We start from the raw sequence: 15,010 nt of genomic DNA, 5'->3' as shown, positions 1-15,010 counted from the left end.
AGGACAAAAACACTTCTCCAAGGGGGGAGTAACGTCATGCCAAGGGCAACCCTGGAGGTCAAGGACCGGATCAAGGACTGACTACCAATGGGAAAGGATCCTAGGCCTGGTGGCTATATAAAGGGAGGTTGGGATGAGGATTCATTAAAGGTATTCCCTAGGAATTACAAGGCCATTTGAATCCATTGCTTTGGGCCTCAAAGATGCTAACTAGCATGGAGAAGGTGCACTAGGTCACCAAAATCTAGCATGAGGAGAGAATTATTGCGGCCACACAACTATAGATGATTCCTCATTGCTCCCATTGACCCCACCGACTCAACACCAACACTTTCAGCCAAATGCAACTCTTTGCCTTCAATGTCATTCAAAGGTTTGGCCTTGCCTACGACTAAAATAAGTTTTAGAGAGTTTTTCTTGAGAAGATCACACATGGAATTCCAATTTCACACATTGTAAATTAGAAACCCAAAACGGAATTATATCTTTGTCTTATGGTTTTGTAATTACAACATGGGAGCAAGGAAGGAATGTGGTATAGATAACTAGAAAAACTCCCAATACTTAAAGTAGAATTCCAGTTTCACGCATTGTAAAGTAGAACCCCAAAACGGAATTCTATCTTCGCCTTATAGTTTTGTAATTACAACATGGGAGTAAGGAAGGAATGTGGTATAGTGGACTAGAAAAACTCCCAATCCTTAAAGGTTTTTAAAAATCCCATAGCTTTCTAGTTTTGAATGTCTTCACTTGGAGCCCAACAACATTCATTACAAGACACGTGGTTGTGAGAAGGAAGACCTAGGGCATTAGAAGCAAGCTTCATACTATTTTTTGTTGTAAGCAACAAGAGGGTGTTTTTGTAGCTGCAATCTTAATTTCACTATTGAAGTTTAAAAGAATGATGAGAACTGAAAAGAAACATACATTTCTTTTGTGACCTCACTAAAGCATGTGTTAAATGCAACAATATGTACCAAGACAGTAGGAAACATGTTGGTGATTGGGACAATGTGTTATTTCAAAAATACATATATTTCATGAACATGTTGGTTAAGAGGTATGAATAGTGTAGTGTACATGACAAAGAACAACAAAATCTTTAGTGGCTTCATGTGTGATTGAAGATGCATAAATCCTAGATAAGTTGGTGGGCTGGAAAATAATCTCAAGAAAGTAGTGTTAATGCATTGCGTTGCTTTCTTCTTTCAATGATAGTTCTTTAAATGCTCTAGTTTTGCTTTCTTAATTCAATGATAATTCTTGAAATTCTCTAGTTATAAGACATGCCGAGCGGGTATGGAAAATAAGATGGGGAGTGTTTCAAGACGTAAATCAAAGAAAGTCCTCTATGGCATATTGAAGAAGTGGTTTGGGAGCTCAAAGTTTGGATAGAGTACTTTGGGGGGTTTTGTGGACATGCATGCAAATTTTGGCGTGGACAAGAGTAGACAAAAGTGGTGCACATGGTGCTCTCTAGTGATGGAGTGCTCTGGATGCAGTATACATTCAGACTCACAAGCTAGCTCAAATCTTTAGACAATAGTGCAAAGACATGAAAATAGAACTGACCTAAACAATGAACAAAAATTAACAATAGCAACAAGCCCTCCAAGGTAGCACCCTGTAAATAACCGAATGACCATACAAGACTATAGTCTGGATGCAGCCAACTCTACCTAGTCCACGACTACCCCACAAGGTACAATGGGGATGTAGAAGTTGAGGTGCAATGGAGAGTGTAGTGGTGCAAGAACAACTGAAAACCACAATGTAACTAGGCAAAACCACAATATGACTAGAAAAAAGGACTACAAGGGTCACATGTCAACTATAGACCACCAAGGTGAAGTCCTCCAAGACTAGTGCACAAGAGTGTACAAGACCAAGACAAGACTCGAGAACTCTGACTAGACTCTCTCAAGACTATCTCTCTATATTGTCCTTATGCTATGTATATATCCACAAGCTAGGGGCATTGCCCAACCACCACACATATACATATCTGATCCAACTAGAAATATCTAGCCAAGGTGACCCCTGGCAACTACCTAGTAAAGCCACTGGTAACTCTAGGAAAAGAAACTCCAACATGGTATGTACAATGGCCTCAAAAATGTGGGAGGCACTATGGATGCTACTGCTCTGATGATTGGGAGGAAGAGGATGCTGGTCGCATGGGGTAATGTGGAAAAGAGTAGGGTGGAGGAGGGAAGTGTAGAGGGTATGGTGGGTACGATAGAGGGTAGTCTGGCGGGATTGGGTAATAGAAAGGTGTGGAGGATGGAGGCGGAGAGCCATGGGGAGGGTAGACCTGAGGTGTAGCGAGGCTGATGTAAGGAAATGGGTAATGTGGATAGTGGGCCTGGAAAGGGTGGAACTATAAAGGAGGGATGGTAGAGGCCACACTATGTGTAGGTGGAGGTGATGATAGAGATGGAGGTACATGAGCTGTATGTAGTATGGGTGGTAGGGTAGAGCTGGGTGAACAAGCTACCTGTGGAAGCAAAGCTACTAGAGCCAATGACAAAGGGTAAGTGAAACCGCATGTCGTAGACTCTACCAGACTACCATGTGTTGCTGGTGGTGTTGCCAATAAGGAGAAGCTGGTAGACATAAGCGAGATGACTTGCAGACTGCCTAAAGTGGGTGGTGGTATCATGGGAGTGATAGAAATGAGTGTATGAGATGGTGCAGGTGGTAAAGGGGATGAGTGTGCATGGGAAATAGTGGTAGAAGAAGTGGAAGTCATGGCCAAAAATGCGAGTGTTGAGAAAGTGGTGTCAGAAGTGTGGAGTAAGTGTGTGCTAGGTGTGGAAAGTGTGGTGGTGTTGCAGTGCCATGGTGAGGTGTGAAAATTGGGGGCGAGTAAGATGGTGAAGGTGACTATAGGGTAAGAGAAGGCGTACCTGAGGTGATTGGTGGAGCCAAAGTAATTGTTGGCTCCAATGATGCCATCGAGGCTAGCATCATGAAGGTGGCCAGTGCACGCTTCGCTGTAGTCACTCGACAAAACATGCTGCTATAGTCCACTAGTCGATGTATATCCTCATGTAGAGAAGAAATGTGAGAGTACTGTGTGGTAATGGTAGCTACCTTGCAATGGAGAACCTGATGAAGGTTGAGGTTCTCTATCCCCAATCACTCAAGCTCTGAAGTTTGAGCACTTTAAATTTGGTATATCTGAGGATGGAGGGACAAGAGTGTATCGACGTGCTCTCAAACCTGTATGGTGATGCTGTGAACGTTTGAGAGCACTCAATCTTGATCAAGGTGGACTAGTAGGCATGTTGACTGATGTTGGGGTATAAAGCCCAATGTGGTCGCCCATGTAAGTGGGCGGGCCGCCAGGTATGTACACATATTCTTTTGTAAAAACCTAATAAGAACTCACTATGCTCTACACATTACAGTAGAGCGAGTTCACCATATCGTCGTGCTCTTCTTCTCGCACTCTCTCTCGCGTCGCACTTCGGCTCGTACTCCTTCAACTGGTATCAGAGCTCAGATCGAGACTCGGGGCAGCACTGCAAGAGGCTACAGTCACCAGCTCGGATTGGAGTGAAATTCGACAGGCTAAGACACGGCCCCAAATCCTGTGGGCAACCCGAAGGGCTCGGTGTTCTCAAAATTTCATTCTGAGGTCATCTCGGTCACCATTTGGCTTTGACAAAGGTCTGCGCAGGCCAGTTTCGACTACGTGGTCTCGGCGGGTGCAGATCCGACTCTGCAGATTTGGGGTTTTTCGGCCTACGACTGCAGGTGCTGAGGATATCCACACTCCCAGAGTGTTGATTTGTGGCTGTCTACACATCGAAGGACGGCTCACAATTCTTGGAGGCGTGTCACATACGACACGGACGCATCTACACACTGTCTGTAGGCGAGATCCACTAGTTCATCAGGTAGCTTGTGTTTGCTGCTTGATATTCCAGATTTCATCCTGACATTGCAGGTACTTCCACATGGGATGTATTGTCAGAAATGATGTATGTCTGTTGAGGGTTTGTTGGCTGTGAGTCACGCAGCAAACAACCGCCGCAGCGGTTACAACATACAGTGGGAAATTTGTGGATGTATGACTTTGTGGGAAGTCTATGTACTGTCAGATTTACTGTAGCCTTTGTTGAGGGTCGAGTGAGGTTTTATTGAGATGGGGGATTCTCGAATGTTGAGATCCTTTCGGTGATACAGGTCTTGGAGCGATCCCTCAAGCACCCTTAGATAGGCAGCTAGGATGTATTGACTGTGAGTTAGACAATTGGGATTGCATCTTTGCTTTACTGCCATTGAGGCATTGTCGCAGTCTATGCTTACAGGACAGTGACAGGACAGTCAGAGACAGTACAGGTGCAGGACAGGTTTACCCGCAGCTTACAGTGTCCGAGAGACAGTGTTTTTTGAGCTGTTTTTGGCCTGTTTTTGAGTACACTAGAGCCATTTTACAAAGGAGACTCTGCCGAAATTTATGCAGAATCTGAAGCTTTTTTGGTTCATTTGACAGGTTGATATTGGTTCAGAGGTCAGTTTACAGGGGAAACTCTGCCGAATTTTTCCCAGGAAAGTAAACCACTAAGAAGCGTAGCTATGGCTGGATCACAGGACACTGCCCTTTACAATATCAAGAAGCTGGATGGAACCAATTTCCCATTGTGGAAGAAGCAGATTTGGCACATGTTGGTACAAAAGAAGCAGATAAAACCTATAAAGCTCAAAGGGATAAAACCAGAAGATATGGACGAAGATGAATGGAGCGAAATGGATGAATTGGCACTTTCTACCATTATGCTGACTTTGGCAGAAAGCATTTACTTCAATGTAGCAGACGAGATGTCGGCTTATCAAGCATGGTTAAAGCTGAGTGATCTTTATGAGAAGCAGAGTGCAACTTCACACGTATACTGGCTTAAGAAGCTTGTTGACTTGAAGATGAAAGAAGGGACACCTATGTCCAATCATCTGAATGAATTCAACACAATCTATAGTCAGTTGTCAGCTCAAGGTGTCAAGTTTGATGAACCTGTTAGAGCTATGTTCCTGTTGATCACATTGCTGGAAAGTTGGGACACTTTTCGCATAGCTTTGAGTAATTCTACACCTCCAGATGGTTTGAACATAGCAGGTGTAGAAGGAAGTCTGCTTACTAAAGAAACCAATAGAAAGACAATGGACAAAGGCAAAGGAACAACCTTAGTTGTCAGGGGAAGGACCAAAGAAAAGTAAAAAGGTGGAAAGAGGAATCAGTCTCGTAGCAAGTCCCGCAGTGCTAAAGGCAAGAGTGACATAGAATGCTACCATTGTGGCAAGAAGGGTCACATGAAAAGAGACGGCAGAGAATGGACAGCAGAAAAAGGCAAAGAGAAAGCTGAAGACCATGGTGAGAAGAACAAGTCCTCAGTGAAGATTCAAGAAATAAATGTGACAAACACTGTTGCAGTGGATGACAGTCTAGTGTAAGGAGACATCTACTTCTTGAAGAATACAATGGACTCATCTCTTCTTACAGCATCTGATGGAAATGCACTGAGTGACTGGATTAAAGACTCATGTGCATCACTTCATGGGCCTCACCTATCTCTAGGGGGAGCTTCTTACTTTATGACATTTATAGATGATTACTCGAGGAAAGTATGGGTTTACTTTCTCAAGCACAAGGATGAAGCGTTTAGTGTTTTCAAAACGTTTGTGACACTTGTGGAGAATCAGAGTGGCAAGAAGCTTAAATGCTTACGCACTAACAATGGTGGAGAGTATGTTTCAAAGGCCTTTCAGGACTTTTGTGAGTCAAAAGGTATAAAAGGTGAACTTACTGCTCCTTACAATCCTCCTCAAAACGGTGTTGCTGAGAGGATGAATAGGACCATACAAGAGAAGGTCAGAAGTATGTTGTCTAATGCACAGCTGCCAAATGGGTTTTGGGCTGAAGCTGTATCAACAGCTGTTCATCTTGTAAATAGATCTCCTAGCAAGGTTTTGCAGAAGGATTCAGTGCCAGAGATGGTATGGTCAGGCAAAATTCCCTCATAAAAGCATCTCAGAGTCTTTGGCTGTGAGGCATATACTCACGTTCCGAAGGAATTTAGGAACAAACTTGAGCCAAAGAGTAGAAAGTGCATCTTTCTAGGCTATGGTAATTCTGGTGAGATGGGGTACAGACTTTGGGATCCCGAATCCAGAAAGGTTGTCCGCAGCAATGATGTTCATTTTAATGAATCCAAATATCATTCTAAACTAGAGAGGGTTGAGGAGATTAGAAGAGTTGTCTTCCAAGAAGATGGACCTGCACGTGCAAGACAAAATGTCAGGGCTCAAGAGGAGCAAGGACAGGATAGAGTGGAACGACAGGTTGTGGCTGAGCCTGAGCCACCTATTGTACGTAGATCTGGACGTGTCACGCGACCTCCTGATAGGTTTTTTCCATCTATGAACTATGTCATGTTGACTGATTGCAATGAGCCTTCATGTTACAAGGAAGCAGTGCAAATGAAGGACTCCGGGAATTGGCAATTGGCCATGCAGTCAGAGATGACAGCTCTGCATAAAAACCAGACATGGAAGCTAGTTAAATTACCACGGGGCAAAAAGGCTCTACCTTGTAAATGGGTTTATAGGTATAAGATCACTGCTCATGATAGTCAGCCAAAGTACAAAGCAAGGCTTGTTGCCAAGGGCTTTAAGCAAGAACAAGGTATTGACTTTGATGAAGTCTTCTCTCCGGTGGTCAAGATGACTACACTGAGATGCTTTCTTGCATTGGTTGCCGTATTAGATTTGGTGTTGCACCAAATGGATGTCAAGACAGCGTTCTTGCATGGTGATTTAGATGTGGAAATTTACATGCAGCAGCCAGAAGGGTTTGTTGAGAAAGGCAAGGAAGATTGGGTATGCCAGTTGTTAAAGAGTCTTTATGGCTTAAAACAATCACCGAGGGCATGGTACCATAAATTCCACAAGTTTATGCTTTCTCAAGGCTACAAACGTAGTGAGTTCGATCAGTGTCTATATACAAAGAAGGCTAAGGATGGTAGTTGGATGATCCTTATTTTGTATGTGGATGACATGTTGATTGCTGGCAAGCACTTGGAAGAAATTTCAGCTTTGAAGTCAAAGATGGCAAAATCGTTTGACATGAAAGACATGGGTGAGGCAAGTCATATACTTGGTATGCGCATTGAGAGAGACAGATCAAAGAAGTTGATTTGGTTATCTCAAACAGAGTATATCGACAAGGTTTTGCAACGTTTCAATATGGAGAAGGGAAAGGCACTGAGTGTTCCATTGCCACCATATGTGAAACTTAGCAAACAAGATTGTCCTGTGTCTGAGGAAGAACGGGCTGAAATGGATAAGATTCCATATGCGTCTGCAATGGGTAGTTTGATGTATGCAATGATTGCTACTCGCCCAGACATTGCATTTGCAGTGGGAGTAGTAAGTCGATACATGTCAAACCCAGGCAAGAAACATTGGGAGGTAGTGAAAGGAATATTGCGATACCTGAAAGCTACAAAGAGTATGCGTATATGCTAGGGAGTCAGGAGCTAAGTGTAAAGGGTTTTACAGACTCAGATTATGCAAGTGACTTAGACAACCGAAGGTCTACATCAGGGTATGTCTTTACATTGGCTGGTGGAGCAGTATCATGGCGTTCTAGATTACAAGATTGTGTTACTCAGTCTACTACAGAGGCTGAATATGTTGCAGCATCAGAGGCATGCAAAGAATCAATTTGGCTTAATCGACTAGTAACAGATTTGGGAATCAAAGAAGAGATGACTATGTTATATTGTGATAGTCAAAGTGCTATACAATTGGCTCACAATCCAGTTTATCACTCAAAGACAAAGCATGTGGATGTGAAGTATCATTTCATCAGGGAAATGCTCGAGGATAAGCAACTTCAGCTTGTCAAAGTTTACACCACAGAAAATCCTGCTAATCTACTTACAAAAGGACTTCCCTCAGAGAGCTTTGCGCATTTTCGCAAGCATATAGGTGTAGGGTAGTACATCACTTCTCTACATCTCTTGTATAGTAGCTTCTCTCACACTTAAAGTACCACATTGGACTTTAAGTGGGAGGTTGTTGGAGTATAAAGCCCAATGTGGTCGCCCAGGTAAGTGGGCGGGCCGCCAGGTATGTACACATATTCTTTTGTAAAAACCTAATAAGAACTCACTATGCTCTACACATTACAGTAGAGCGAGTTCACCATATCATCGTGATCTTCTTCTCGCACTCTCTCTCGCGTCGCACTTTCGCTCGTACTCCTTCAGAAGACACGGGTATTGAAGAAGTGGATTCTCTTGGTCTCGGAGATCCCATCACTCATCACACGCGTGGTAAGAAGTCTCCCCTACAAGGGCAACAAGAAGAAGATTTAGAGCATGAAATTGACAAAGATGATTCTTCCCTGCCCATAGACAAGGCTTCAACCAACTCCACCCCACCTAGACTAGCTCAAAGAAAAGTAGAAATGACTTGCCTCTAAGGAAATTCCTCTAGGATGGTTACAGGAGCAGGCACAAGACTTTTACATTGATCAGAGTCATGCTCATGATGTGGACGCATTGACCAAAGTTGGCTAGGATGTAGCTAAAGAATGGAACCTGCACAACTTTCATTTTGGTTTACCACGGGTCACTACAGTTAAGGTGGATTGTCCTAGAGCCCAACACTTGGCTATGGCTAGTCGGCTCACCAGACTAAAAGAGGAGCGGCTCTTAGCAGCTCAAGCCCTAAAAATAAAGCAGCAAAATGAAGGAAGGCTTGATTCGTTAGTTCTTTTATATGAGGTGAAGTATTTGAAGAAGGCTAAGAAGTTGCTACCGGTATGGAAAGGGTCATTTGTTGTTGCCAACATTCTTACTCAAAGAGTTGTTCAGATGCACACCTTATCTAGGGAATCTCTGTCATTTGTTAATGGCTCACCCCTCAAGCCATACCACACTTAGAAATTACTAGCACCACCTTCTAATCGTTGTTCATTCCTCCAAGTTAGCCTCTCCTTCACCAAGCTTCATCCGTTACCCTCCCTTTTGGCTTTTCTCCCTTCTCTTACATCCCTCCTTTCTTTGAATTCTATTATGCTTCTCTCTATTCTTGTAATATTGTGCAGTGCTATTTTCATTTTAGTAATGGGTGTAATTCTTGGCTAGCAATATTGGTTCTCGATGTCCCTATGTGCATACCTTTCTATGTTACCACTTTTGCAATTGTGTCTTGGTTTTGGTTTGGACCCACACATTTCACTTTACTCATCAATGATTCGTTTGATTGTTTGGTTTGGATCCCTTGTCTTGAAGTTATTGGTGTCTGTTCATTTTGCAAACTATCAATCTCCACTTGGAATGCTTCTTGTTAGCTACTTGCCATGCCTTCTCTCTACATTCATGTAGCTCTTCCTTAAAGTCTCTCATTCTCTCTCTCTCTCTCTCTCTCTCTCTCTCTCTCTCTCTTTATGCTTGTGAAAACCAACCATAAGGAGAAGCCATGCATTGTGTACAACAATGAGACAGTTGAAGTTATTGAGAGCTTTAAGTACCTTGGCCTTGAGGTTCCGTCCAATCACAAGTGGCATATGCGTCGTTTGGAAGTGGGAAAGAGAGCATATTATACATTTGAGAACATGTGTAATGCGGGAAACATAAAGTGTTGGATTCTCAAGAAGTATCTTCTTGATGCATTGGTGACACCGGTTCTTCTTTATGGAGTTGAAGTGTGGGGCGGGAGCATCTCAAAGTCTACTTGGAAAGAATTTAAGAATGTTCAAAAGAGTTTTCTTACAAACTTTCTCCAAGTTAAGACACAAACACCATATATGCTCCTACTTCTTGAGTCGGGATCTCTTCCAATTGCGGTTATGGGTATGGAAAGGGTTGTGGAGTACATGATAAAGATGCGTGAAAACCCCTCACATCGACTTCCTACAATTGCATGGGAAGCAAGTTAAAAAGTTTAAAATATGCATAAAAGTAAGATCTTGAGCACGGGATGGATGCAAGACATAAAGAAGTGGTTTGGGAGATGAGATACATTACACTTGCTACATGATGCTTCAATTGACTCCCAAGTGAATGAAGCTTTTCTACAACGCCAATGTATTACGGCTTGGGAGAAATCAGGTGGGTCACGCTTCATATATTACACCACCCATATTTCCCCCAACTACAAAACCATGTTCTTCGCTAAAAGAGAAAATCGTGCTCTCACTTACATGCTTGAGTCTATCCCCTTGTTGGCGATACGCACTATCGCAGCCATTCGGCTTAGCTCCCATTTCCTTCGATGCAAGACATGGCATTGGGGCAATGGAGAAGAGTCAAATCGACTGTGCACATTATTCTCACCGCAAGTTTGAGAGTACCACACACTACTAGAGTGCTCGGCTTTTGGTCACATCCGAACTTGCTTCTCTCATATTTTCAGCTATGACTTAGACCTACGCACTCTCTTCTCCTAGCTACAGTGTGGGCTCTCCATTGCAACTCTCATCACCATAATTTTGGAGCATCGAGAGTCACTCATCAGCCATACACATACTATATCACATGTAACTTTGGTCCCATCGGTCATGTTTGACCTCCGAGGACAATAATAAAATCTATCTCTCTCTCTCTCTCTCTCTCTCTCCCCCAACTCTCAATTGTTTCCCTCTTAAGTTTCCCTCTATACTTGCTCCCATCCCTCTACTTCTATGGTCTTATCGCCCCAATTTTTTGGTCGACCATCTTGACTCGCGCACAATTGGCCTTGCCTTGCACCCTTCCCACCCTCTCCCTTCCCCTACTTGGTTGTCGTTCTCCATATACTCGCCCCTAATTCTCTCTCTACTCGCCCTATATTCTCTCTCTCCTAGCTCATTTTCCCTCTCTCCCACTCGCCCATATTCTTTCCCCTATTTCCATTTTCCCTCTCTCTGTCTCTCTCTTTGCGCAACCGCCCTTCCCACCCTCCCCTTGCGTGACTAGAAAAGCCACCCCACCGCCACTCAAGCTCCACACTACCCTTTCTCACCCATATGATAGTACGCCTTGAGCTCTTTGCCACCCTCTCTCTGTCGCGCACTCATTCATGTCTTGCCGCCCATGAGGCCCGCCCTGGCTACAACGCCACAACCCCTTCGACTCGCCCTAGCTGAACGCCATAGACCCTCCCTAATATCGCACGTTGTGGTGCACATACACCCTACACAGTGCCCCGCAAGCGCTCTCTCTCACCTCACCCACTATCACCTTATCTACTCGCCTTTTTTCCCTTTGCAAATTCTCTCACCCATTTTCCCGCTCTCTCTCTCTCTCTACTCGCCCTATTTTCCCTCTCTTACTTACCCGCTATTACCCTCTCAACTCATTGTTTCCCCTCTGCTCGCACCTTCTCTCTGTACTCGCCTTCCCTTACTCTCTCTCTCTACTTGCCTCAGTCCTTTGCACTCACCCCAAATCTCCCCCTCTCTCTAGTCACCCTTTTTCATTCTCTCTCTACTCGCCCCAGCTCTTCTCTCTTTGCTCGCCCAAAATCTCTTGCCTATCTACTCTCCCTCACCCTACTCGCCCACAACCTCAGACCTCCTACCCCTTTGCCTCACCCTTTCTGGCCAGCCCAGCCCTCCCTTCTCCCGATCGCCCCCGCCCTTTTTGGCTCACCCTCACCTCGCTCTCCATCTCCCTTGCCCTACTCACCAACCGCCTCAGCCCTCCTGCCCCTTCACCTCTCCCTTTTCGGCTAGCCTAGCCTGCCCTTCTCCCACTTGCCCTCGCACTTTCCATCCCGGCCTTCTTCCACCGTTCCTTCGTCCATCCCTTCATTTAACCACCCACCCAGGCCGCAATCCCACCCTTGTAGCTGGCCTTCCGTCCCACTTTGCTCCTTCTTGCCCTAGCCCATTCCGGCCTGCCCTTCTCTCGCTTGCCCTCACCCTTTTTGGCCAGGCAACCCAAATTTTTCTCCCTAAACCCTTTGGCTCTCTCTTCCTTTGGCCTTGCCCCAATCGTCCCTACCTTCCCTAAGTGTCTCTCTTTTGTCCACCTCTCCTCATCGCCTCCTGACGCTGCTTTCCTCTCTTAATCCACCTTACTTATTCTTTGCCCACTCGCCTCCATCACATGGAATCTCTTAACAAAGAATCCTCCTCTGATGAGATGTACTCGCCCGGCTCCACAATCAATTCTCCTATCAACTCAGATAACATAGAGTACAACAAAGATTCAGATAACATCATTATCATGCACCTTCATAGTCCAGAGCAAGATGCTTTTCAAGGGCTCCCAGAGGAAGAAGAAGAAGCTCATACCACATTCACGAAAGAGGAGTCAGGCATGGAGACAGATGATGACTCTCTCGCAGCTCGGGCCTCAGCTTCCATCTCTGATGTCGAGCTTTTGAATGACCCTTGTCTTTGATACCACTCCCTTAGCGCCATTCTTAGTATAACTGATCTTTCCACACTCGACATCTCTATGTTAGCGGTCGCTACTTTGGGAGGTACACATTTTCAACTCCAAAAATGCACCAACTTTTGTCACAGTTTGTCTAGCTGCACTGTCACTTTGGAAATTCTTGGGGATAACATAGGGCTAGCCACTCCATATGCATTGTTTACTAATATTGTTCATGCATATCAGGGTCATCTCATCAGTACTCCCTAGTTGAGGACATAGTATCCACCACCAATGATCTGCTATCACCTTCAAATACGAACTTTGCAAAAAACAAAAAAATCTTCAACATCCTCTCTTACTACTTTTTGTTTAGAGCACATCTAGAGCCCCCGATAGCAACCCCAAACCTCAGCGAGCATACAATATTTGTGATGCATTTTGTTGCCTAGTCATACACACTTCTTTCCCTTTCACAAGCTCATTTTAGATCACCTGCACGACCGAGCAAAGCACGATAGGTGGCAAATAAACAGTCATCAACGTTTTCACTATTGCTACTCCACTCCCTTAATTCTTTTGTACATAGAACATTCCACATACAGCCTCAGCATTGAATGTAGCACCTCCAACATTGGCTTTAGTTGCCCCCAAAAAGGAAAAACAGAAAGCTACTTTGCCTCCCCATCGCACGTCGACTACATGCCTACGGACGAAGGTTCTTTGAGATTCGCTAGCTTCTCTTGAAGTCCTTCTCTTCTTAGAGTCATAGCACATTTCCTCGCTTTCAATTGCACAAACCAACACTCACACTACCCAACCATCTTTCACAACACATGCACCTTCATCACCCACTCACATAGACCTTTGTCACAACACCTCGCCACCCCCCTCTTCTGCACCACTTTCCAACACTCCGCCAAACACCTTTGCAGATGTCATTTCACGCTATTTTTCTCTCACTCCACAATTAGTGGCCCCCATTTTCACCACTGCCAATTGTCATCATTACACTACCTACAGACTAGCTCACTATGCACTGCTCCAAAAACCTCCCACTACTACACCATTCATAGTTACATTCTCCACCTTGAACTCTCAGTTGAAGGAGTACGAGCAGAAGTGCGACGCGAGAGAGAGTGCGAGAAGAAGAGCACGACGATATGGTGAACTCGCTCTATTGTAATGTGTAGAGCATAGTGAGTTCTTATTAGGTTTTTACAAAAGAATATGTGTACATACCTGGCGGTCCGCCCACTTACCTGGGCGACCACATTGGGCTTTATACCCCAACAACCTCCCACTTAAAGTCCAATGTGGTACTTTAAGTGTGAGAGAAGCTACTATACAAGCTAATATACAAGAGATGTAGAGAAGTGATGTACTACCCTACACCTATCTGCTTGCGAAAATGCGCAAAGCTCTCTGAGGGAAGTCCTTTTGTAAGTAGATCAGCAGGATTTTCTGTGGTGTGAACTTTGACAAGCTGAAGTTGCTTATCCTCGAGCATTTCCCTGATGAAATGATACTTCACATCCACATGATTTGTCTTTGAGTGATAAACTGGATTGCGAGCCAATTGTATAGCACTTTGACTATCACAATATAACATAGGCATCTCTTCTTTGATTCCCAAATCTGTTACTAGTCGATTAAGCCAAATTGATTCTTTGCATGCCTCTGATGCTGCAACATATTCAGCCTCTGTAGTAGACTGAGTAACACAATCTTGTAATCTAGAACGCCATGATACTGCTCCACCAGCCAATGTAAAGACATACCCTGACGTAGACCTTCGGTTGTCTAAGTCACCTGCATAATCTGAGTCTGTAAAACCCTTTACACTTAGCTCCTGACTCCCATAGCATATACGCATACTCTTTGTAGCTTTCAGGTATCTCAATATTCCTTTCACTGCCTCCCAATGTTTCTTTCCTGAGTTTGACATGTATCAACTTACTACTCCCACTGCAAATGCAATGTGTGGGCGAGTAGCAATCGTTGCATACATCAAACTACCCACTGCAGACGCATATGGAATCTTATCCATTTCAGCTTGTTCTTCCTCAGACACAGGACAATCTTGTTTGCTAAGTTTCACATATGGTGGCAATGGAACACTCAGTGCCTTTCCCTTCTCCATATTGAAACGTTGCAAAACCTTGTCGATATACTCTGTTTGAGATAACCAAATCAACTTCTTTGATCTGTCTCTATCAATGCGCATACCAAGTATATGACTTGCCTCACCCATGTCTTTCATGTCAAACGATTTTGCCATCTTTGACTTCAAAGCTGAAATTTCTTCCAAGTGCTTGCCAGCAATCAACATGTCATCCACATACAAAACAAGGATCAGCCAACTACCATCCTTAGCCTTCTTTGTATCTAGACAGTGATCGAACTCACTACGTTTGTAGCCTTAAGAAAGCATAAACTTGTGGAATTTATAGTACCATGTCCTCGGTGATTGTTTTAAGCCATAAAGACTCTTTAAAAACTGGCATACCCAATCTTCCTTGCCTTTCTCAACAAACCGTTCTGCATGTTGCATGTAAATTTCCACATCTAAATCACCATGCAAGAACGTTGTCTTGACATCCATTTGGTGCAACACCAAATCTAATACGGCA

The 15,010-nt window shown here is 44.1% G+C and overlaps 1 pseudogene; it reads left to right on the top strand.

Annotated features, from left to right (window-relative positions):
- The first annotated feature begins 12,104 nt into the window (after positions 1 to 12,104).
- LOC147455313 (uncharacterized) lies at positions 12,105 to 13,405 on the top strand (annotated as a pseudogene).
- Positions 13,406 to 15,010: the final 1,605 nt, after the last annotated feature.

Source organism: Adiantum capillus-veneris, chromosome 6, assembly GCF_014529385.1.
Source record: "Adiantum capillus-veneris isolate H3 chromosome 6, ASM1452938v2, whole genome shotgun sequence".
NCBI classification, from domain to species: domain Eukaryota; kingdom Viridiplantae; phylum Streptophyta; class Polypodiopsida; order Polypodiales; family Pteridaceae; genus Adiantum; species Adiantum capillus-veneris.
This window is presented reverse-complemented; position numbering and strand designations above follow the sequence as displayed.